This window comes from Choloepus didactylus, chromosome 22 (genome assembly GCF_015220235.1).
Source record: "Choloepus didactylus isolate mChoDid1 chromosome 22, mChoDid1.pri, whole genome shotgun sequence".
Classification (NCBI taxonomy): Eukaryota; Metazoa; Chordata; class Mammalia; order Pilosa; family Megalonychidae; genus Choloepus; species Choloepus didactylus.
Window position 1 is genome coordinate 32,406,886 of NC_051328.1, and position 26,179 is coordinate 32,433,064.

Below are 26,179 nucleotides of genomic sequence, written 5' to 3' on the forward strand. Positions count from 1 at the left end.
AGGATCACCTTTCTTCCATTTGGCAATGACACTTTCAACATTTCTGTTTAAGGCCTCAGCAGAAGTATCTGTAGAGTCCATATTTCTACCAACAGTCTCTTCAAAGCAATCTAGGCCTTTTCAATCAAGCTCCCCACAATTCTTCCAGACTTGTCCATTTAAAAAGCTGCTCCAACATGTTTGGTATTTGCAGGCTCAGTAGCACCCCACTTCTCTGGATCCAAAATCTGTTCCAGTTTGCTAATGCTACTGTTATGCAGAATACCAGAAATGGATTGGCTTTTGTAAAGGGGGTTTATTTTGTTACAAAGTTACAGTCTTAAGGCCATAAAGTGTCCAAGGTAAGGCATCAACCACGGGTTCCTTCACTGACGGATGGCCATTGGTGTCCAGAAAACCTCTGTTAGCTGGGAAGGCACGTGGCTGGCATCCGCTTGCTCCCAGGTTGCATTTCAAAATGACGTTCTCCAAAATGTTGCTCTTGGGGCGTTTTGTCCTCTCTTAGCTGCAGCTCCTCTTCAAAATGTCACTCTCAGTTGCTCTGAGGTCCTTCTGTCTGTGAAATCCTTTATAGGACTCCAGTGATCCTATTAACACCCACCCTGAATGGGCAGAGTAACACCTCCATGGAAATTATCCAGTCAAATGTTTCACTGATGGTTGATTGAGTCACATCTCCATGGAAACACTCAAAAGATTCCAATCTAATCAAAACTAATACATCTGCCCCTACAAGACTGCATCAGGGAATATGGCTTTTGGCAAGATATAATATATCAAAACTATCACAATAGCCAAGGTCTAACTCTGCTCCAGGAATCCTGGGCATGCACAGATGCTTTCCCAGGTCCTTACTGCTTTCTGTGAGTCCCGGCTAGCATTGGGCCATTGGTTCCTGCTGACTTGAACTTGTTTTGCACTGGCTGCACTTCCTTAAAATGAACTATCCAAAGGGGCTTTCTGGACACACACTTCCAGCAACACTCACACAATGCAATTCAGGCTGTTTTCCCAACCCTCAATCCCCTTGCTTCCACTGCCTTAGGCTCCCTTTCCATGTATCCATTTTTCTGTGATTCCAACAAGAATTTTTTCATCTCTGAACTGCAGAATGAGCCCCATGTGTATGTTTCTATTAGTCTGTAGTCAGTCATAGTTCTTTTAAAAATGGTTTTATTTTTAAAGACCAAAAGCAACTTTGCACATTTTTCCCAAGACTTACATTTTAAATTGCAGGTTCAAATTAACAGTCTTTCTGATTGTAGATCAAGATTTCCTTTTTCCATTCTAATTGCTATTATTTTTTTCCTAAATACAAAAATGCTTCAGCCTATAGAATTGTAAAACAAAAACAGTTGGTTAATGATTTTTGTATGAATTGTTGACATATAGTATAGAGAAGGGACACCTGAGAAAATGGCCCTTCTGAAAAAACAAAATTTGAAAGGGACCTAAAGTAAAATGGAGTCCTAACCAAAAATATATTATCCTTGTTGATATTTTTGTCAAAATCTTCTGCCTTCACCATGCAATGAAAAGGAAGTCCTAACATTTAACAGGAATATAAATTTTTTTAAAATATGTAATTTGACAGGGGAACCTGTGAAATAGTAGCTCCCAAAACCTGTGAATTTCTGGAATGTTCAGTATTTACAGTTGCACTTCTGATTTATCTCCTTGATTTCAACTTTTAAAAAGTGTATCAGTAAATAGTTGTTCAAGCCATAGAAGAATAAAGAATGTTTTGTTGTTACCTAACAAAACAAAGTAGAAGATCCATAAGAATGGAGAATTCATAAATACTGGGCGAGTTTAGCAAAAGAGAAACAAGGTCAATTCGCTAACACTTCTCACCTGAAACTATTAGCAGATACTTAATTTGTGGTTAATATGTTGGAATCACTGAATTACAGTTAAATTCATATGCTCAGGTTTGCATTAAGGAATTTCAACGCAGGTAGGCTTATTCTCTGTTTAAAATTCTAATTTTAATTCTTACCCTTATTTTCCTAGTAGTAAATTTAATAAATATTTGAAATGTACTCAGGTATCTAAGGTATCAACCCCCTTCCATTTCTGTACATTGAAATTAATAAATATTTAATCTACCTTTCCAGTTCTCACATTATTACCATTAAAAGCCAAAGGATTTAACTTTAAAAAGAGGAAGAAAGAAAGAAACCAGTGCATATAATCAGTTGGTTCTTATTCTCTGGTTCAGCTGAGTATAAAGGCAGCAAATTATTGGTTCCTTTATATTCTGATAAAGATTTTAAGACATTTCTGAGTGAATTCGCCTACCATCACAGCAAATGAGGATTCAAACTAACCTCTTGATCTAAAGTTTTTGAAGCTCAGCGTCCAAGTTAGGAGACCAAATCCATTAACAGGCAGTGCACCCACCGTCACAAAAGAATATTTTGAATAATACAATTTGGAGATGTAATCTATAGATCTTCTTGGCTAGATTATCTTGCTGTTGTGAGCGGTGCTAATACTTACCTACTTATTTGTGACTTCATCTTTTACAACCCAAATCCAAATCACTCTCTAGAGTTTCCACACCCTATTTTCAACCCCCTGGACATAGACACTCAGGATTCACACTCAGTGTACCCAGCACCAAACTCTTGTTGCCCACAGCCCCCCTCCTCTTTCTGTATTCCCTTAGTACATGCCGCCTCCATCCCCCTGGATGACAAGCCCAGAAGCCTGAGTCACCCTAGTTTCCTCTCTCTCTTCCTGCCATGAACAATCAGTTACTATGTCCCTGCCATTTTGCCTCATAAGAGCTCTTGAGATCTGTTCAGTGGTCTCTTGATCTTGGGTTACTACTTCAATAATTTCCAGGGAAATGCAGGACACTCTTATCACAGAGTGCTCCATTTCTGCCTAACTAGGCCCTCTTTTCTCATAAAAAAATAAAAGTCCTCACTTGAGTGGGTTTTCAAAACTGTGAATATGTTAACATTTTTTTCCCAAAGGATACCTATGCAGGTTTTTAAAAATTCACAACCACTTGTCTCTGGAGTTTCTGTTCTTTCTCTCTTAATTCTGTTAGAATCAGCAATTGAAAGAAAGCTGGTGAACTTCAGACACCCTTCATGTCTCCTTCTAGTCACTATTCTGCAAGGGTATCCACTATCTTGACTCCTAGCCCAATGAATTAGATTTGCCTGTTTGGGGTCTTCATATAAACAGAATCATACAATACATACTCTTTTTTTTTTTTCTGGTTTCTCTTGCTTTCATAACATATGTGAAATTTATCCATATTGTTGTAGAAGTAGTGTGTTCCTTTTCACTTTGGTGTAATACTCCATTGAATAAATATACCACAATTTATCCAACATAGGATTAAAACACATTTGGGTTGTTTTCAGACTGGGACAAATAATGTGGCTCTGAACATTCTTACTCATGACTTTTGGTGTAGATGTGTGTATATTTCTGGAGTGGAATTGCTAGGCCATAGGGTATACAAATGTTTCGATTTCATAGTACTTCCAAACAGCTTTCCATAGAGGTTGAACTAATTGACATTCCATCCAGCAGTGTATAGGAATTCCATTTGCTCCATTTCTTCACCAACATTTGATATTTTGTCTTTTTCATTTAGCCATTCTGGTGGGGATATAGTGCTGTCGTGCTCTTTCGTGTGCTTTTTTCTGTCCTCACCGAATAAAGAAATTGAACATATTTTCACATGCTTATTAGCCATTTGGACATCCACTTTTTAAAAATGCCTGCTCAAATTTCTTGTACATCTTTTTAGGCATTGTCACTTTCCTTTCTCCTTTATAGGAGCCTTTATATAGTTTGAATATGCATCCTTTGGCAGATATATGTATTACAAATGTATCCTCCCATCTGTGGCTTGCTTTTTCACTTTCTCAGTGAAGTCTTCTGATGAGCAGGAGTTTTTCATGTTTTTCAGTTTATCAAGTTCTTCCTTTAAAGCTGGTGCTTTTTGGGTCCTGTTAAATCTTTTTTGCCTACCCCAAGGTCATGAAAATATTCTTCTAGTCTTTCTTCTATAAGCTTTATTGTTTTATCTTTCAGAAAGGCCATACTTTATCTGTAGGTTTAGTTATGGGGAAGATGTTTTAATAGTAATAAGCACTATTAAATGCCAGAACTTAAGTCATTGTGTGAAAGTCAGGGGCCAGAGACCAAAGCAAATATTCATTCCTTTGCTTTTCTTTTTGCAAAAGTAAGAGGAAAAGCAGCCTGGGAAAAAGAAAAAGAAGTTTCACTTTAAATATATTCAAGTGATGTGATCCCAAAGCACTTGCCAATGTTTCTTTCCCTTAGAAACCTTCTGGAGATTTCCAGGCACAGGTTCTCTGGAGGCTTATTCTTTTTCCCAGAAATGCTAATGCACATATCTAGGAAGTTTCTGAGCAATTAGGTGCCAGAGGTGAAGAAAAGATAAGACCAAGAATGGCTGGGACATCAAGGTCTTTGCTGAAAAAAATGGTGCTCTCTGACTAAGTGAGCAATGTGATCTTCGGCAAACTGCTGAGTCACTCTCTTACCTCTCTTAGAAAGGAGATAATGATTTTTAAAGGTGAACAGGTTACATTAAAACCAGAATGTCCTGCTGCCCCGGCCTGTCTTTTTGCAACACAAATTTTAAACAAAGACGAGTAAAATATATGACCCTGTTGGTTACTGAAAAATAGTCCCTGAAATAAACTACCAAGAATTAAAAAACTTAGAGCAGGAAAAGCTGTAAGAAAAGCCCTTGGCATGTCTTAAAATTCCTGCACAACTTATTTCTGGGATACACTGAAATTTTCTGGCAGGTGCGCCGTGCCATGATTTTGCAGTTGGTTTCTTTCAGATAAGAGTTTGCTCTTTAGAACTTTTTTTCTTCTTGCAATCACATTTCAAAAACTGTTTATTTCCACACTCTGAAAACGGTAATGCCGCCAAGTTAGTCATCTATTTGTGTTTGCAAGAAATGGAGTGGAACAATTATAAAGAGTAGATGGGGAATTATTTGCCAGAAATAGCACAAATAAATTTACTCAATTTTTGATTGATAATAATGTCCCACCTGGTGTTATAAGGGAAATGAGTATGCCAATGACATAATGCCAGCTAACCATGGATGTTGAGGAGGAAATATTGTCAGAAAGGTCTAATAAAGACAATAAGTCAAACATGTTTTAACATCTCGGTGATGAACTTGAAAGGGAAATAGTCCCCCAAATAAGAGGAAAGTAATTAGTCAGAAAATAAAGGTTCAGCTATGCGTGATAAACCAGATCTCTAAAAACAACAACATTATCAGGAGGGAAAACTAGGTAAGTAAATCATCAAAGAGTAAACAGACCTGCATTTTTTGGTCTGTATTTTGCTTGGTTTCTGGGGAAAAAGACCTTCTTGGCCCTGGCTCCCTTTGCCCCATGTTACCTCAAGAATGTTCTGGAAGGATCACAAAGAGCATGGGGAGCTCTGTGGACTCTGCCTGATAAAAGCCATCAAAGGGGACAGTTCTCAAATGCCAGGCTTCTGGGACCGTCTCTACCTGTTTGTTTTGTCACTGTGTCTTTTTACTTTTAAATTCACACAATAGGGAACGGGGGAACTGCTCTTTGCTTGTTATCTGAAGTTCAAGACTGAATTCTGAACTCTGAGTATCTTGAATAAAAATATCTACCTATCTACTAATTTAAGCTACTAATTTGAAACAGAGAGGAAAAGTCCACAAGCCTAGGCAAGACTGTTTCTGTGATTTTAAACTATTATTCTCCTAACAATTTAATATATTCTTTTGAGTCCTGTTTAATAAGGCATGGCTCTAAAGAAATAAGGCTGATTTCCAAAGACAGGTTTAAAACAGCCTTTACCTTCTTGATTTTCAGAATTCTAAACATGAATTATGATTTAAACTATTAATGTTCACATTATAATGCTGTTACTGTATGTGTTGTCTTATTTGAGACATGCTCTCCTTCTTTCATATCAAGTTGTCTCTTCACAATGGCAAGTCCTACATAAATTTTTCTCACTTTCTTAATTAGCCTTACTAATCACCATTTTCAGAGCAAACCTCTCTCCTCACTGTGACTGTTATGGATTGAATTATGTCCCCCACAAAGACATATTCAAGTTGTAATCCCTCGTCCTGTAGACATGCACCCCTTTGTATATAAGCTGTCTGAAAACATTATTGGTTAACTTGAGACCAAACTGAATCAGGTGGGCCATTATTCAATATGACTGGAGTCTTTATAGGCAGAGGAAATTCACACACTGAAGATGGAGATAGAAGGAGACATGGTCATGCAACAGAGGCAGAGATGAGCTCCATGCCAGCAAGCCACACCAGACCACTACAGGCTTCCAGAAAGCAGGATCCTGCCAACACCTTGAGTTTGGACTTCTAGCCTCCAAAACTGTTATTTGAGCCAACAAGTCTATAGAATTTGCTACAGCAACCCTGGTAAACTAAGACAGTGATTTAGAAGCAATTTGCAAATGCCTCTCTTCTACCTTGACTACCTTACCTGGCAAATCCACACTTGTCCCCAACTCTGGTTTAGGGGCACCTCCTCTCAAGTCCCATAGAACCTGACGACTCTGGCCCTGACCCCTTTACATTGTCATATAGGTTTTTCTGTCTCCCCCACTGAACTCCATGAAGACTAGAAGGGTGTTTACTTGATTTTGTCTTACTCTTTAGTGTCTGGCACAATTCTTAGATAGTAGCACATCACACATACAAGAAATTTCACCAAGATTTGACTTGTTAGTGATTCACTATTTTGGGTCTCTAGGCTTGACCTCTTTTCTAGAAACAGACATAGATATCCCACTGCCTACTTATTATCACTATCTAAAGCCTCAAAACACCTCAGGTGGACACATCACAAACAGAACTCCTGACCTCCCTAGTGAGGGCTTCCCGTCTCAGGGAATGGCATCACCACAGGTCCAGCCTCATGATCATGATGATGCATCCGCTTACCTAACCCTATATCCCTCCACCCCAAGTCCTGCCATTTCTTCCTCTGAATATCTCTTGAATCTATTTGGTTTTTGTCAGGGTTATTGAAATTTCCTGATCCAAACTATTTTCAACTCCACCCTAGAAAACTTGTGTGACCTCCTAGAGTTCTTTCCCTGCATCTGAACTTTCTTCCTCCAATCTGTTCCTCACAAGCCAGCCAGAGTGACCATCTCAAAAAGTTAAATTGAACATGCCATGTTCCTCTTCTTCTTAGGAGGAAGATCAAAATTATCACCACGCACACCCACCAGGTTGGCCGTTATTTAAAGAATGAAAATTAACAAGTATTGGCAAGCAGGTGGAGAAATTGGAACTCTTGTACATTGTTGGTGGGAATGTAAAATGGTGTAGGTGCTGTCAAAACAGTTCAGTCATTCCTCAGAAAGTTAAACATAAAATTATCATATGGCCCAGGAATCCCACTTCCAGGTATATACCCAAAAGAAGTGCAAAGACTTGAACAGATATTTGCATGGCAATGTTCATAGCAGCATTATTCACAATAGTCAAAATGTGGAAACAATCCAAGTGTCCATTAACAGATGAGTAGATAAACTACATGTGGTATATCATTCAATGGAACATTATTCAGCCTTAAAATGGATTGAAGTTCTGATACATGTAACAACATGGATGAATCTTGAAGACATATCATGATGAGTGAAATAAGGCAGACACAAAGGGACATATATTGTATGTTTCTACTTATGTAAAATACCTAGAATATGCAAATTCTTATAGACAAAGTCAATTAGAGGGTACCAGGGATGGGGGAAGCAAAGAAAATGGGGAATTATTGCTTAATGGGTATAGAGTTTGTTAAGGATGATGAAAAATTTTCTATAATGACATGGTGATGGTAGCATGACATTGTGAAAGCAGTTAATACCACTGAATTGTGCAGTTGAAAATGGTTAAAATGGGATTGGCATGATCTGGTTCCTGCCTACCTCCAAACCTTGTTTCAAACCCTCTGCTCCCTCCATCTCTATCACCTCCTATTAGCTTTTGTGGGCACCATGTGCCACCTTCCACTTTGCACACGTCTTTCCTTTGTTTATAAAACTTTCCAACTCCTTTCCCCCATTCTTTATCTTATTGATGGATTCCATTTCCCACATCACATCCTCACATCCTCCTGTTATATGCCCCATGTGCCTTTCCTTTCTAGTACTTTTCAGAGCTGTAATTAAATAGACATTCATTTAATGATTTGATTCTTATCTTTTCCCCCCATTTGACTATAAATTCCATTATGTCCAGGATTGTATATGATTTTCCTCAGCATTTTATCCCCAGAGCCTAGCCCTAAATTAGTAAGAGTAGGATTATTATTCCCTTTTGATAAACAAGAAAACAGTTTCAAATGGGCAACTTTCATATTTATAGCAAAACTTGGGCATGAATATTTGGGCCTTCTGATTCCAACTGAGCACCAACTCTACTGTGCCAAACGGCCTCCTCATTTTTATATGTGATTGAGCGGGTACCACTTACAGAAACCACACGCCTACTTTTATATTACATCCAAATATTATTAATCATACATGTAGATAAACTCCATCAATAATTAATGGTGCATATTAAATTCTGCTATTCATATAAATACATCCACTCAATTTTTTCCAAGTACCAAAACCAGCATCATTCCGCAACAATGTAATTAAACTTCCTATTGCAATTAAAATGCTTTTCCTCTAATATTCTTGTTTGTGGAAAAGCTGCAGAAACACAATTATGGTTATTTAGGCTTTTAATTGAATGTTTTTCTATTCTTTAGCCTCAATCCCATAGTAGTTAAAAGATAAAGATTTTAAACTCTAAATAAATACTCTAATTCACCGTTGTGCCCTTCCTTTGAAAAGTGGACGGCCTCATGAAATTACAACAGTTCAGAAGGAAGCTAGAGGCTAGTGAGCACAGCCTCTGGTTGCACTGGGGCAGCTTTTATGGCTACAGATGGAGCAGACCTGTTTGTTCATCCCTACAGGCTGGCAAGTAGAGTTATAGTGAAAAATTAATTACTACACTTTTTTTTTTCTGTGGGTTTCAGAAAACTAGGACAATGCGATTTATGGGGTCAGGGCTATTTGTCCATGTGGGGGAGGGGGTGGGCGCTTTCACAAAGCCCTCATCCCTAACAGGCCTTGTGTCAGTTGACTGTTGGGGTGATCCATCTCTCGGCGCATGACAGCAGGTTTCCACAAGCTCTATTTCCACACATCCCTAACAGTCCCAACCAGAAGACTCTTCTTCGTTCATATTGCTGTTTGCCACCTTCAGAAGAATCTCTCATTTTTCAACTTTGTGTCTTTCCCCAGAACACAATTTCCCTTTAGCCGTTGCTCTATGCTCTGGAAGGTTCACTGTTTTTTTGAAATTTTGCTTCTAAGAAAGGGTAAAATAATATTCTCAATGTAGTTGAATATAGAGCCAGAGCTGAGTAATAAATACCTATTAGAAATATTTTCTAATAATGTACCTATTATAAATAATTTCTTAGACATGCAACATTTTAAAGTCTCAACACTGAAGTAGACTCACTAAAAATTTAAGGAACCTGAAACCACCCTATTCCCACAAGGCCCGATGGGTCCTTTGCTGTTGATCAGGTCCTGGACCAGAGGGCTGTATGGCTGAGGGGAAGCCAGAGCACTGGATAGTTCAATCCTCAGAACTTTGGGCTCTGTCCTACCTCTCGTAGATTCAATAACTCATCAGGCAAACTAACATAGTCATATTTTAAAGTCTATTCCACATGGTAAGAAGAAGTGGAAAGTTAGGGTGACTTAAAGTATGTCATCCCAGTTGTAATGAAAAGTTGCTGAACCAACCTGGGCATCCAAATAATTGTAAGAGAGAGGAAAGCAAACAGGTAGCACAGCTCGTTCATGGGCGAGCAAGCCGACAGCTAGAGGATGGTGCATGTCTGTGTGTCACTTGAGCTGTCCACTGTAGTAGCCACTAGCCACACGTGGCTACTTAAATTTAAAGTTAAATAAAATTGAAAATTCAGTTCCTCAGCCACATAATGACATTCCAAGTGTTCAGCGGTCACGAGGCTAGGGGCTTCTGTATTGGACAACACAGATGGATTTCGAGTTCTGGGACCATGCTCTTAGCCTGTAAGTTTTTAGAAGGGAACAACTCCCTGACCTTGCACAGAGTTCTTGTTCCGTCAAGTGAATACAGAGTCAGTATCCGCCTCCACTGCATGTCGCAGTGTGCTGGGAGCATCTGGGTCAAAGAGGAATGAGACTTGGTCCTTCTCATCTAACGGGGGAAGGGGGCGGGAGTCAAATCTGCAAACAGGTGGTGGCTTGTTCTTTTAAATGCTTTGGCGGAGTTAAGTACAAAAGCTACAAGAGCAGGAATGATATTAAGTTTGGTCTTAAATAAGGAATAGGAATTGGCCAGGGAAATAAGGGAGAGGGACAGTTCAGGTCAAGAAATTGTGCAAAAGAACCAAGCTCTGAATTACCCTTGAGGGTACGTGTGGGAAACTTTCACTGTGATAGGGGCTCTGGACTTAGAGGCGGTAAGGAGGTGTGTGCATATAAAGACGAAGGTCAGAAAGGAAGCCTGAGTATACTCGTGAGTTAAACTGGCCCTCAACCTGTAAGTTGGCATTTCCCTAATTTATCTGCTCATATGAAAATTTTTCAAACTATAAAAAAATCAAAATAGTGCAGACTTCTATTCAAGAAATGTTTATTAAACGCCCACTAAGTGCAAGAGTCTGTCCTGCATATTGGGAAATGCTGTTCATGCCTTCCAGGAGGCCAGAGTTTAGGGGAGGAGATAAAATAATAAAGGGAGGAGGGATAGGCAGAGCAAGGAGGTGGAGAGGCTAAAAATGTTTCCATGAGGATTGTGAGTTTCTTTACATGAAAAGGTGTACTAATAAAACCAAAATTAAACACTTGATAAATGGACTTAAAAAAAATAATTATTACTTTGCAATTTTACTTTAAGGGAAACAGGTTCCATAACCATGGCAAAATTTATTTACATCAAGTCAGCTTAAATAACTTTTTAAATGTGATTTAATCTCTCCACTCCCATAAGACTATTTATTGGAAAAGACAAAATTTGAGATTATAAAACATTAATTAGTTTTTTTTTCTAAAGCAGGTTGAAGCATAATGTCTTATTAAACTAAAAATGAGCATCCTTCACCATTGCAATAACAACAGCTCTCTACTGGGTAAATTCCCGAGTTCACTTTATCATTCTGTCATTTAAATGTGCAGAGGACATCATTTCTTCTGACTGCTTTTGTTTTCCTCATTAGTTCTTTACATTTAATTTTGCTAATGATCTTCTTTGACATAATGAAGTATAAAAACGGATACAGATTGTATTGCATTGACTTAAGATATTATTTGCTTATGGAAAAGTCCAACTTAAAAGAAAACAAAAATGAATTAATGGACAATTTTCTCAGGAAAAAAAAAGTATAGGGGAAAAAAAGAGTTGGTGGCAAACTCCACAACTTAAAATAAAATCATGGGAGGTATGAAGCAAAGACAAATGAGGGATTTAATTCAATATGAAAGAACACACCTGAAATGCAGTGAGCTCCCTGTGATATGCTCTTGCTTTAGTGTGCTTTGATATAAGGGTGTCTAAGCAACAGATTCACAGAATGTGAAACAAGGAAGAGCTCTGGGGATATCTAATTTGGCCCCCACATGAAGTGGATGCTCTCAAAGGTAAGTCCTTGTCTCTGAGTCAAAAGGAGACATCAAGACTTCCGGGAAAGAAAAACTACCTTTATTGCAAAACAAGCCCATGGAGGTCAGGAGACCCTGTCGCAAATCTGCTTCCCCGAGCCAAAGATGCATGGGTTTTTACTAGATCAAACACAGGGAGGTAGAGAGAAGGATGTTTGGGATGTTGATGCATGGTGATGGGCTAGTAGACATTCAAACTAGGGATTGCAAGTTTTGCTATTACTGCTGATTGGTCCTTTATTTTGATGAGTGGACTTGTGACGTTGCTGGAACTTGTAATGACTAGACCTCTGGCTTCTGTTTCCAGTCCAGTGTTTCTCTTTCCTGTTGTTTCTGCTCCCTTTGGTTCCACTCGCAGGGTATTTTATGTTCCAGGGTGATCTTGACTTCAGACTCCTTTGTTCAGTGCCTGCTTCACTGGATTAGCTAGTTCTGTAGGAATAGAAGAAAACAGGAGCTTGTCCTGGAGTTAGGCAAGTCTTTTTTCATAACTGATAGTTTTAGCAAATATGTAAGGAAGGGGCTATTCTAGTGGGTTAATACATAACAGTCTTGGAATGATCTTGGTTAGTACATGAAATATGTGACAGTTTCCATCCCTTTCACACATGTTACAAATAAAGAACCAAAAGTTTAGAGAAGTAAAACAACTTGCACAAGTTTGCACACCCAGCTGTTGGCCCACGCTGAAGCAGAAACAATGCCCCCTACTTTCCTGCCCAAGACACTTCCTTCTCATTCTCTCTCTGAGATTTAAGGGTGTAAAGGAACCATCCAAAGGACTCTTTGGAGTCTTTGATATTATTTTAATTTCATTTAGAAAAGGAAAATTATAAATGATTGACTCACACAACGAGAGGAAGACAGGTTGTTCTAATATTGACTTCAGGACTGTCCAGTTGTTGAAATAGTAAGACCTCACTCATTGTAGACCAGTTACACATAGATTAATAGGGCTGGCTTCCAGAGATCCAAGATGATTTGGCCAAAGCTCTTAGGCCATTCACAATTCTTGTAAAGTAGAATTTCTTTTTGTTTGCACTGAGGACCAAGGCTCTGAAAATCTCCATCTCCAAGGGATTTGTTATCTATTTCACAAACCTTAAAACATATGACAAAGTTATGATACTAACAAGCAACAGCTGCAGGCTGATTTCAATTCTCTGATGCTACTGATACCACAAAAGGGTAAAAATTGCAGAACAAGTGCCTTTTAATGTTATCAGTGAGAAGAGGTTGTACTAGCTGATTAATTGCATGAACTAGAGGCCTGAGAAACTGAGCTAGTACATAGCATGATCCAGTAATATGGGAATGGAAACCTTTATGCACAACATTTATAGGATATGCCAGGAAGTTGACATCACTCTACCGGGTCCACTTTGGCCTACTGCCAGTCCATTTCATTATCCAGAACAGGACCAGATGCCTTAGTCTTACCCTCAGTGGTGCCACTCACCTTTTTGGTTGAACTTTTCCTTGACTAAAATGAACCCCTGGATTCCAAGCAATTACAGAAGAAGTCTTGCACCCTTTTCTCAGGTCAGCATCCCCAAAGACCAGGAGCAATCTGATGATTATCCAGACGTAAACCAGGCAAGCCTTGCAAGAGTTGAGAAAGCCCATTTGTTGGTAGCCAAGAATGGAAGTGACTAAGGGACAAAGAGACCCCACAGAGAGAAGGAATGCTCCAGATCCATGTTTCTGAGAAGCAGCAGGGTCCTTCCATGATATTCTGGAGAGAATTCTGTTTCTCTGACAAGATTGTTGACTGGGCATAAAGCAAGTGGCAATAAATGTTCCAGGGGCAGGGAGGAGTGGCAGTCAAATCTATTGGGATGGTTGTTTATATTTTTTATCATTAATAGCATACTTAGAAAGGTCTTTCTCACCCGACAAATGTTGTTTAATTTCAGAACACCTTCTAGTTCTGTGTTTTCTCCTTTATTTCATGATACTTTCCATAAAATACTGTCCCTTTGAGACAATATTTCAATACAGTATGGGTCTAGAAACACTGCTGCTTTTGAAAACACTACCCACTCCATTTATCCTTCTGGTTTTAGCAGATCTTGGAAGAGTCAGCATATTATGGCAAATAGACAGTCACCCAATCAATCAACAAGGGTTTATTGAGCAGCTACATCTAAAGAACTTGGGCAGGGAAAGAGAACTAGGGGTGGGATTACCAAATCGATCTCTATAACTGTGGAAACAAGATTTAAATTGGAAAATAAAACAACTATGTACAAAATATTTAAGAATACCTCCATTGATCCTATTTGATAATTTGTCAAGTATTTTAACTTTTTCTAAGAATGCTTCTGAGTGTTACAGGCTGAGCCACTTTTAGAAGTTAGAGGAATTCCATATCAAGATGACAAGTGAGATCCATACTTCAAAATCTTCACTGAAAATCACAAAGACGTATGTGATCCAAAATACAAAATAAATATCCTCTGAAGCAGAAACAGAACAAAAATCCAATACTGCTAAGGGTGTTAAGATCCCCGATTGCTGGTCTCCAGTAGTGGAAGCAGCTGTTGGGGATCAGGGAATAGCATTGCTCTTCATGAAATGGGTGACTGGACACAGGCACACAGTTTTAGGCCAGAGGCAGGTGAAAGAACCCTCTGCTACCCCTGTATTCCACTGTAGTAGGCAGAATAATAGCCTCCCCCAAATGTCACATGCTAATCTCTAGCACCTGTGAATATGTTGCCTTACATACAAAGGGGAATTAAGGTTGCTATCACCTGACCTTAAAATAGGGAGATTATCCTGGATTATCTGGAAGGGTCCAATGTAATCACAAACTTTCTTAAATGTAGATTAGAGAGGCAAAGGAGGAATAAGAGTCAGGTCAGTGTGAGGCAATATGAGAAAGACTTTCCTGGCCATTGCTGGCTTTGGATATGGAAGAGGCCACAAGCCAAGGAAGAAGGGCAGCCTCTGTCTGGAGACTGGAAAAGGCAAGGAAAAGGATGCCTCCCTAGAATAACCTCCAGAAAGAAATGCAGAATTGCTGACTCCTTTGATTTTAGCACAGTGAGAACTGTGTCAACTTCTGACCTCCAGAATTTTAAGATAATAATTTATGTTGTTTTAAGCCACTAAGTTGGTGGTAACTTGTTACAGCAGCAAAAAGAAATTACTACACCCAGCACTGGTGAAAGGAGGTTGAACACATCTGTGAGTGAACACCAACTAGGTCGGGGACTCCTGGCAAGTGGCTGTCACAAGGAAGAGAGAACACAGGTGTCATCTGAGCAGGGGCACTCCCCAGCTAGGAGTGAACCCAATACCTTCTGAAGCAGTAATTCAACACGACCATTTAAAGACCTGTATTCAGACAGTGGGCCTGAGAGCCTGATGGAGTCAACTGCAAAAAACAAAATCAGGGAGAACAAGCAGCCCAGAGGAGAAGGAATGCAAAGGAGAAAAAAAAAAAAATAAGTCCAAAGCAAAGCAAAAATTCCTACACTGAATATACTTCCAAACCCAGATCCTAAAGCCACATGAAGAAATTGAATGTTAAGAATGATAGCCAGCACTCCAAAAGGGAATTCACTCCTGGTAACATTCATTTTTATAGAAATGTAGGACAAAGACTTTAAAATAAGTATGCCAAAACAGTTCAATTGATTAAAAATCCACATTTTTTAAAAAAGAAAAAAAATGATACTGAAGAACAAGGAAGCAGAAATAAAATACCATAGCCATTAATATGAAAAATGCAACACACGAAATGTACTCAAGAATGGTCAAAGTTGAAAAATAGCTCTAGAAAAATAGTGCTGAGGAACTGACTGCAACACAGCAGGGTAGCACAGAGAGTACAATCCCTTAAATATAAATCAACCCCTATGATGCATATGTACATTATGTGTGTGTGTGCATAATCTCTATTTTTAATTTTGCAAAAGCAAATAGGGCATGAAATTCATGATTTTTCCAATAACATACATCTTCCTTATATAAGAACATATTGTTTACTTAGAAGGAAACATTGGACTTCAGGATATTTTAGTCATGATGGATCCTACATTTGCAGCTTCCTAAGAAAAGCCTGGCAGTTTGAAATTTAAACACCAGGAAAAGGTTCCAATTTTCCTGCTTCCTGCTATTCATCACTTCTCTGAGGCAGTGATCTAGGAGTACCCTAACTCCTGCCCAAATGGGAGGTGTGGCACAATCGGAAGTAAAGAAAGGAACAACCATAAAGGATAGGGAACCCCAAGGGAAAAATTAGCATTCCAGAAACAATGTCCAGCCACCCGAGCATATATGAGTATAGAGATGCAATCATTTAAAAGATACATTTTTTTTCCCAGACAGCCAATTATTATGCCATGGCTTCCCTTGAAAACTCAATAAACAAATGATCTTGAATAGAACTTTGCCGGTTGAGTTCTGCAAACTAATAAGGCAGCAGTGCCAACAGCATACCCAGTGTCCTAATGCACCTCACAGCGACATATCTTAGACACACTCAGATAAATGATGTCTGGCTCTGCCACTGGATAATTTTGTTTCCTTGGATTAATGATGCCACATTTAAAAATGTTGGGATTAGATGGGATGTTCCCTTGCATTTCGTTTGGTTCTATAATTTTTATTATTGTTTCCACAGTAATATTAAAATGTTCTAAATCCTTGAAGCCCTCTTACTTATGATTTATTAGAGTGTGGATAGAAAAAGAAGGATGTAGCAGAATTCTCCAAATAAACTGCAATTAAAACAAGGGATTATTAATGTTCTCCCCATACCATACAGTATCTTCTCAGACAAGACGGGAAATAAAAGTTTTCAATTGTTATTAATGATTGGGTACTATGCACCTGCAACAATTTTTCAAAAACTGCAGAAATATAAGCTATTTATTAAAAGCTACATCGAGGAATAGGCAAGCAAGTTTTAGTTGGGTTAAATTTTAAATGTTGTCCCTTTGTTCCTCCTTAATCAATATAAATTGAAAATAGATTCATCTAATTCACTGCAAGAACCTAGTGGATTTGGAAGGCCAATTCCATGACTGCCAGGCACTGAGCAAAAAATAAAGCATGAATGGTTTTCTGTCAGTGAAGCTGAGGCAAGAAATAAAACTGTGACTCACTCTGAGGACTGAATGCATGTCCATTCTAAGGGCATGTGGACTCCAGAGATGGCGGGGGGCTGGGAACAGGAGAGTAAAATCAGGAAAGGTTCTCCACAGTTTCATGACAACAAGGAGAAATGAATATAAGATAACTGAGAACAAGTTTACTTAGTATTAAGTGAACTGTTATATTAAAGTTAAATACACTGTAATTACTAACTGATGGACATATGGATTTTCTTCCAGCTAATATTAAGATCAAACAGATCTGCATAAACTCACTAAGATTGCATTCATAGCCCCCCTCCCCCAAAAAATGCTCTTGTTATTCATTGTTGCATAACAACTCACTCCAAGATAGTGGCTTACAGCAACAGTGATCATTTATGCTGCCATGAATCTAGTATAGACTGGAACCATCTAGAAAGTTCTTCTTTGGGTCCTCTCCATGGCTGTAAGTAGATGATGGTGTTGGCTGGGGCCCTCTTGAAGGCTTCTTCACTCACATGCCTGTCCCTGGGCTGGGAAGACTTCAACAGCTGGGAACTGGAAGGCCTCGGGCTCTACCTTTACGTGTCTTTCCCTGGCAGCCTCAGAGTAGCAGGCTTCTTACACAGTAGCCAAAGGCTCCCCGAGTGACTGTCCCAGGAGAAACCATTAGAAGCTACACAGCCTTTTCTAGCCTAGTCAGGAAAGTCAGGCAGCATCACTTCTGCCAGATCCCATGCATGGAAGCAGTCACAAAGGTCCAGCCACGTTCAAGGGAACAGAGACTCCCTCTTTTGATAGGAATATGGCAAAGTTCTGGAAGAGTGTATGGGACAAGAATTACTGTTGCAACCATTTTGGGGAAATAAAATCTGCAAAAAGCTTGTTGGTATAAGAAGACACCAATTATTTTAAGAAATCATTTCCACTTTGTTGGGAGAAAATAAAGACTTGGGCATTGTATTGGTTTTCTTTTGCTTCCATAACAAATCACTACAAACTTAATGGCTTGAAGCAATACAACTTTATTACCTAACAATTGTGTATGTCAGGCATCTGTTACAGGTCTCACTGGGCTAAAATCAGTGTTGGCAGGGCTGCATGCCCTTCTGGAAGCTCTAGGGGAGAATCCACTCCCACTTATTCGGGTTGTTTTGAAAATTCATTTCCTTGCAGTGGTAGGAACGAGGTCCCTGTTTCCTTTCTGGCTGCCAGCTGAGCTCTATTCCCAGGACCTAGAGGCCACCCACATTCTTTGGCTCATGTTCCTCCATCTTCAAGCCAGCAATGGTGCATCAAGTCGCTCGCGCACCTCATCGCTCCTGCCCTTCTTCTGTCTCATCTCCCCAACTGATCCTAGATGGAAAAAAATGTTGGCTTGTAAGAACTCATATAATTAGATTGGGCCCACCTAGATCATCCAGGTTTACCCTCCCCCCCCCACACCTTCCCCCCATCCCCATCTCAAAGTCTGTAACTTTAACCACATCCGCAAAGTCCCCTTTGCACTATAAAGTTTCATATTTGGGGGACTGGTACTTGGGCATCTTGGAGGGGCTATAATTCTTATCACAGGTGTTAATGTATTTGTTTAAAGTGAAAACATGGCAACCAAGTTAAAGAACTTGATTTTAAATGCAGTGACCCTGGTGACTCTCTGAAGCTACTTCACATCCGTTAAGCACATCTATTTAAACAAATAGTTTCCATTCTTATACCTGGTCAGAGGTACACAGTTAAAAAAGCACATGCTCTTAGGTTCGTGAGTTTTTCTCAATGGAGAGAAAGCCCTTCTCACTAAAGTGTAATTAACTTCATTTTATATGCAATTATAATAAAGATTACTTGGTTTCTAAGACCAAACAAACCCAGCAGTAACAAATTAAAAGTGTCAAGTAACAATTAATAGTGACAAGTGACAACTGGCAACAAAGAAGAAATTTTTAAAATTATAAACACAATATCTAATACACAAATAAAAATAGCAGTCTAAGGAAGGTCATTTGTTACATGGGCAGACGTCTGAATATGACTACCTGTCCTTGAGAAATACCTAAGTTACAATCAGAATATTCTCTTTGTGAGTTTGTAACACACAGAAAAACTTTAATGTTTTTTTGTAAACCAAGACTGGTGCATCTGTGCTATAGGGGACGTGTTGACAGATTTGACTGGCCATCCACAGAGCATCTGCTCCCACCGTCCCTGCTGAGGAGGAAATGGGCCGTGAGACCACACTCCCTGGACACATGTGTTTGGACCATAGGATGCTTGACCCAGGCTGGAAAAGTTTGCATCTCTCTCCCTGGGGCAATCCAGTGGACACAGTTGGAAGAATGAAGCAATCTCTCAAGAGAAGCCAACATGGCAGCTCTTACCGCCTTCCAGTCCAACTTCCACTCCCTCTGGAGGCTCAGGAACATGTCCTGCCTTTGGGTTCTTTAGTCCTTCCAATCGCTTCATTGATTCCTTTGCTTTAACCTAACCCAGTTGCAATGAATTTCCCTTCCTTGCAAACAATTATTCATGAAGACAAATGAACTAAATCTCAGTCATCTGAAAAACAATCCATTCATCAAAAAAGATGGATTCTCCAAGGGCTCTAGATGGCCGTCAAGTTTTGTGTTTTGTGTGGTTTACCAGAGTTCTTTTTGTTCCATTTAAGTGTGCCTCAACAAACTATTCAAGCCTTGATTAAAAGAATATGGTTTCCCACCTCAAAAAGCGGCTTTTAATAAAACAGATGTCTGCAGTTTTATTTCACATGTGACCCAATAATGGAATTTGATCAAAATCAGTTGAAATAGAGTTTTTCAAATAATGCTCATATAATCAGTTTTACTATATCTCAACACATACCATTTTGAAGTTAAGAAATTAAATCATCTTGAGAACTATAACTTTAAAAGAAAGCACATATCATTATTTTAAAACCAAGAAATCTAATTTTTAGAAAAAATAAATTGCATCAGCATTATAGACAATATGATTTATTCCTGAAAAAAAGTCATTTATATTAAGGATAGAATTTCAGGATTTTGAGGAAGTTCGATGATTTTTATCAGTCAGTCTCAAGGCAGGAATACAGAACCCACCCAGGTAGTTCAATAGAGGGAATTTAATATGGGGCACCAGGAACAATAGTTTTGGAAGATTTGCAAAGCCAAACAGGGCACAAAGGTGAGCCAGATATTAGCAAGAGCAGCTAGGCTTGTAGACACACCTGAGGGCCAGAGAGACGAAGGGAGGATGCATGTGGCAAGCACCCAGTGGCTGGAACTGCTATGCAGGAGCAAGAATCAAAAAGAGATAGAACTTCAGCTGAGGACCCTGCATGAAGTGTGAAGAGAGGGAGAAAATACCTGGCTTCCCCCATCCTCAGACCCTTCAATCTCCTGCTTGTCTTTCCCATTGGGTGGATTTAATTGACAACATTGGCTAAGAGCATGGGCAAGGTGATTTTCAGGAGTCAAACCCCTACAAACTGAGCAATATCACAGAAGAGCTGGAAAAGTTTCTGAGTGCAAACAGAAAAATAACCATCAAGATGACTTGGCAGATTTTTATACCTTAAAAAACACATAGTATTTGTGGTTGCAGAGACAATTGGCGTGCTTCCAGTACAGAACACTATTCCAGCTAAAACCACATCACAAGCCCCAAAGATCATGCTATGGTATAAAAAACAGATACCTAAAATACACCAGATAATCCAGAAGTCAAAAAGAGAGCAGCAAAGATTGTACTGTGTTGCCTCTGGAGGCATATGGGTACAAAAGTAGAACAAATAACCTGCCCTGTGAACAAATATAATAATCATAATTATAACAATAATTATGTATTTGTCAACAATTATTATATTTCATAACTATAACTGAGACTTATTAAATATGATAGAAAACATTATGGATGCCTTACAAAAGCCACTCCACCCTCTTCTATTGTTTTGCAGCCATATGATGTGGGTGGGCCATGATATGTCTCAGCAATTCAAGGAAATTACATCAATCTTACAACAGTGGTTCAGAAAGAGTCAGCAAAGTAGATATAAGTCAATCAATACATGACTTTCCCTTGGCTATAATACTTATGCAGGGATGGTCCATTTAGAATTTTATTCAATAATTGTGGAAATGAAGCTCTCTCTCCTTCCTCTTAAGAGGTGAGTGAACAAATATGATGCCTCAATTCCTTCTTGTAGGTATCTGGGACCATGAGACAAGCCAGCCTGGAAACAGAGCCTGACCTCTTCCTGGTACACAGCAGCTCTAGGTGGAAGGCAAAAGGATCACAGACAAATTAAGCATAGCCTTGATCAAACCATGCCTGAATCCCAATACTTCAGAATATTTCAGATACCTAAGTCAGTAAATCCCCTAGATTCTTTAAACCAGAGTTTCTTTTATTGTTATTAGTAACCAAATAAATTATTAAGTTTGCTACATGCTTTCAATGAATTATCTCACTTAAATCTGCCAATAGTCTAGAAAGGTAGGTTTTATTGCTACCTCCATCTTATAGTTGGGAAATTGAGGAATGCAAATTGCCTAAATTCCTGCAGTTTGTAAAGAGGATAGAGTCTGAATCTGGTCAGTCTGACCTTAGAGCTTGTGCTGTTCACTGGGGCACCACGGAGTATCAGACACACTTCGCTGCACCCCAACATTCCTTTAACGGATAACTCTGTAGGCCTTCAACTTTGAGAGACATGTTTAAAATAAATGACTTTAGAAAGCCAAACACATAAAACATTATGCAGGTGAGGGAATGTTGATGTTTATACAATCAAACCAAGTTAAACTAAGCCATTTAGCAGATTAAAAAAATATATCATTCTGGGACATTTGGTATCCATGCATCATCTTGATCACAACAGATTTAATGTCACATCTTAAAGAAATACTCTTTAAAATGGGTAAATAAAAGAGGTAATGACAAGGGCATCTTTTATTTTAAACTGTTTAGTGATACATCACCCAGAATACAGTAAATATTCAAAGAAATTTGACATAAGAAAGATACTTTCCTTTTTCCAAGATAGATAAGTTTTGATAAGCTATCCCAGGGAGAGGGTCAGGGAAAACCAGGAGCATATAATAACTTAAAGAATGAGATAGCTCAGGCTCCAAGTAGAGGCTGGTGACCAAGCAGGAGGAGCTTGGTCAAGCAAACCTGGTTTGATACCTGAGTTTGTTACTTACTAGCTGTGTGAAATTGGTAATTTTTAAAACAATTATCTATGCTTAGATTTTGTTGGGTTTTTCAAATATTTTTTATTGTACAATATGACATACATACGTAAAAGTGATAACTTTCCAAGTAAAATTTAATAAGTTAGAGAGCAAATTTCAAATAATATTACAGGTTATAGTTCCACAGTTTCTGTTATTTCCTTATTATGAAATATAATATATATACAAAAAGGTAATGTCTTTAAAAATATGATTTAACAAGTAGATGTATAGTAAATTTCCAAAGTTATGAGTTATAGTACCATAGTTTCAATTATTTCCTTATTGTGAAATATAACATATATACAAAAAGGTACAGCTTTGAAATTTGTTCTATAGCTACTTGTTAAATTGTAATTTAAAAGGATGCTATGGGTTACAGTTCCACCATTTCAGTTCTTTCCTTCTAGCTATTCTAATACTCTGGCAACCAAGAAAAACAAAATTATATAAAGATTCAGTATTCATAATCCTTTATTAAATTCCATCTTATCTGTTGCTAGTTTACTCACTTTCCTGATCTTCAGGGATGTCCAGGCAGTGACCACCCTAACCTGTTCATGTTGACAAGGCCTGTCAACTTTATGAGCAAACAGGACACATCTAGTTGATGTTCAAGAGGCTATGGCCTCTGGGTTTGGGGACTTAGCTGGCATAGGAGCACTCTGAAGGATTTAACTTTCTGACACATAAACTTAGTGAGTGAAACTTTTACAGAGTCTCAGGTAGGGATCTGGGTATTCTTTAATGCTTTTGGGACTCCTGTTGACTTGGGCTTATCATATTGTGGTCATTTGGCATATCTAGGTCAAGCTTGCATAGGAGTAACTTCCAGGACAATGTCTTGTCTCTATTTGAATTCTCTTAGCCACTAAAACCTTATTTTGTTGCCTTGCTTTTCCCCTGTTTGGTCAAAAAGGCGTTCTCAATCCCTCAATGCCAGGGTCAGGCTCATTCCCAGAAACCATGTCCCACATTGCTAGGAAGGCTCATTTATCTTGGGGGTCCTTCCTGTTCTACCTCGGGGGGAGGGTGTTGAATTTATTTGCAGAGTTAGGCTTAGAGAGAAAGTCCACATTTGAGCAACAAAAGAGGTTCTCTGGAGGTGATTCCTAATCATAATTACAGGTGGGCTCAGCCTCTTCTTTACAGCCATAAGTTTCACCCAAGCAAGCCTCATAATTGAGGGCTTGATTTTTAAAGTAGGGTGTTCCTAAGTTCACAGAGCATAGCATATGTCCAGAATAATCCATCCATATCTCATTATCATCACTTAGTTGTACAGTCCTCATCACTCTACATTTTAAACAATTCTCATGGCCCAAAACATCTTGTAGCTCATGTCAGCCCTTAATTATTTGTCCCTAGTATTTGTATAATACAAGTATGGTATTCCTATTAATTATAGTCCCTACTATGCATTGGGTAGATTTTTCCCATGTACCCTTCTGTTGTCAACTCTCTCTGCTAGTGTCATACCTTAGAAGTATATCATGCAAGCATCTATCTGTATTTGTGATGCTGATCTGTGGCAAACATGCCTTTAAACAACCCCTTTCATTCTTATTCACCTTCAATACAGCTCTGATACTTATTATCCCATTAACAAACATCGTCACCCCTATCCATTACTATACCTTTGAATTCATCATCATTAACATACCTGAACATATTAGATTATCATTCCCCCTCATTAGCTACTGTCTATCACTAGGTCCTCAATATTCTTATAAGACATTGATTTTATATTGTTCAGATAGTTCATAGAAGTGGTAACATACAATATCTCTCCTTTTGTGTCTGAGTCATTTCACTCAGAATTATATCTTCAAGGTTCATCCATGTTGCCATATGTTTCAAGACCTTGCTGCTTTTCACAGCTGCATAGTATTCCATCATATATATATATATACCACGTTTTGTTTATCCACTTATCTGTTAAAGGACACTTGTATTGTTTCCATCTCTTGGCAATTGTGAGCAATGCTGCTATGAGCATTGGTATACAAATGTCGATTTGTGTCACTGCTTTCAGATCTTCAGGGTATATACTGAGTAGTGGAATTGCCAGATCATAGGGTAATTCAGTATCTAGTTTCCAGAGAAACTGCCAAACTATCTTCCAGAGTGGCTATATCATTATATAGTCCCACCAGCAATGAATAAAGAGTTCCAAATTCTCTACCTCCTCTCCAGCATTTGTAGTTCCCTGTTTGTTTAATGGCAGCCATTCTTATTGTTGTGAGATGATATCTCATTGTGATATTGATTTGCATCTCCCTAATAGCTAGTGAAGATGAACATTTTTTTCATGTGTTTTGTAGCCATTTGTATTTCCTCTTCAGAGAACTGTCTTTTCATATCTTTTGCCCATTTTATAATTTGGCTGTTTGTACTACTGTCATTGATTGTAGGATTTCTTTACATATGCGAGACATTAGTCTCTTATCAGACACATGGTTTCCAAATATTTCCTCCCATGAAGTTGGCTGCCTCTTCACCTTTTTGACAAATTCCTTTGAGGTACAGAAGATTTTGATTTTGAGGAGTTCCCATTTATCTGTTTTTTCTTTTGTTGCTTGTGCTTTGGGTGTAAGGTCTAAAAAGTGACCTCCTAATACTAGGTCTTGAAGACGTTTTCTTACATTATCTTCTAGGAGTTTTGTGGTACTGTCTCTTACATTGAGGAATTTGATCCACTTTGAGTTAATTTTTGTATACAGCATTAGGTAAGGGTCCTCTTTCCTTCTTTTGGTTTTGGCTATCCAGTTCTCCCAAGCCCATTTCTTGAACAGATGTTCTGTCCCTGTTCAGTGGATTTGGGGGCCTTATCAAAAATCAGTCGACCATATATCTGAGAGTCTGTTTCTGAACTCTCAGTTCGATTCCGTTGGTCAATATGTCTATCTTTAAGCCAATACCATGCTGTTTTGACCACTGTAGCTTTATAGTAGGCTTCAAAGTCTGGAAGTGTAAGTCCTCCCACTTCGTTCTTCTTTTTTAAGATGTTTTTGGCAATTTGAGGCCCTTTCCCTTCCAAATAAATTTGATGACTAGCTTTTCCAAGTCTGCAGAGTAGGTTGGTAGAATTTGCATTGGGATTGCATTGAATCTGTAGATCAGTTTGGGTAGAATTGACATCTTAACAATATTTAGACTTCCTATCCGTGAACATGGAATATTTTTCCACCTATTTAGTTCTTTTTATATTTCCTTTAGTAAAATTTTGTAATTTTCTGTGTAGAGCTCTTTTATGTCCTTCCTAGGTACTTGATTTTTTTAGTTGCTATTGTGAGTAGAATTTTTTTTATTTTCTCTTCAGATAGATCATTACTAGTGTATAGGAACATTACCGACTTATATGCATTAACCTTATATCATGCCACTGCTAAATTTGTTTATTAGCTGAAGTAGCTTTGGGGTTGAATTCTCAGGATTTTTCAAATAGATCATATCATCTGTGAATAAGGACTGTTTTACTTTTTCCTTTCCAATTTGATACCTTTTATATATTTTTCTTGGTGATTTGCTCTGGCTAGAACTTCTAGCACAATGTTGAATAATAGAGGTGACAGTGGGCAACCTTGTCTCGTTCCCGATCTTAGGGGGAAGGCTTTCAGCTTCTCACCGGTGCATACCATACTGGCTGTGGGTTTTTCATATATGTCCTTTATTATATTGAGGAAGTTTCCTTCAATTCCTACCTTTTGAAGTTGTTTTATCAAAAAGGGATGTTGAATTTTGCTGAATGCTTTTTTCAGCATCTATCAAGATGATCATTTGATTTTTCCCTTTTGATTTGTTAATGTGTTGAATTACATTAATTGATGATTTTCTTATGTTGAACCACCTTTGCATGCCAGGAATGAACCCCACTTGGTTGTGGTGTATAATTCTTTTAATGTGCCTTTGGATTCAATTTGCATGTATTTTGTTTAGGATTTTTGCATCTATATTCATTAGGGAGATTGGCCTATAGTTTTCCTTTTTTGTAGTGTCTTTATCTGGTTTTGGTATCAGAGTGATATTAGCTTCATAAAATGAGTTATGTAGTGTTCCTTTTTCTTCAATTTTTTGAAAGAGTTAGAGCAGGAATGGTTTCAA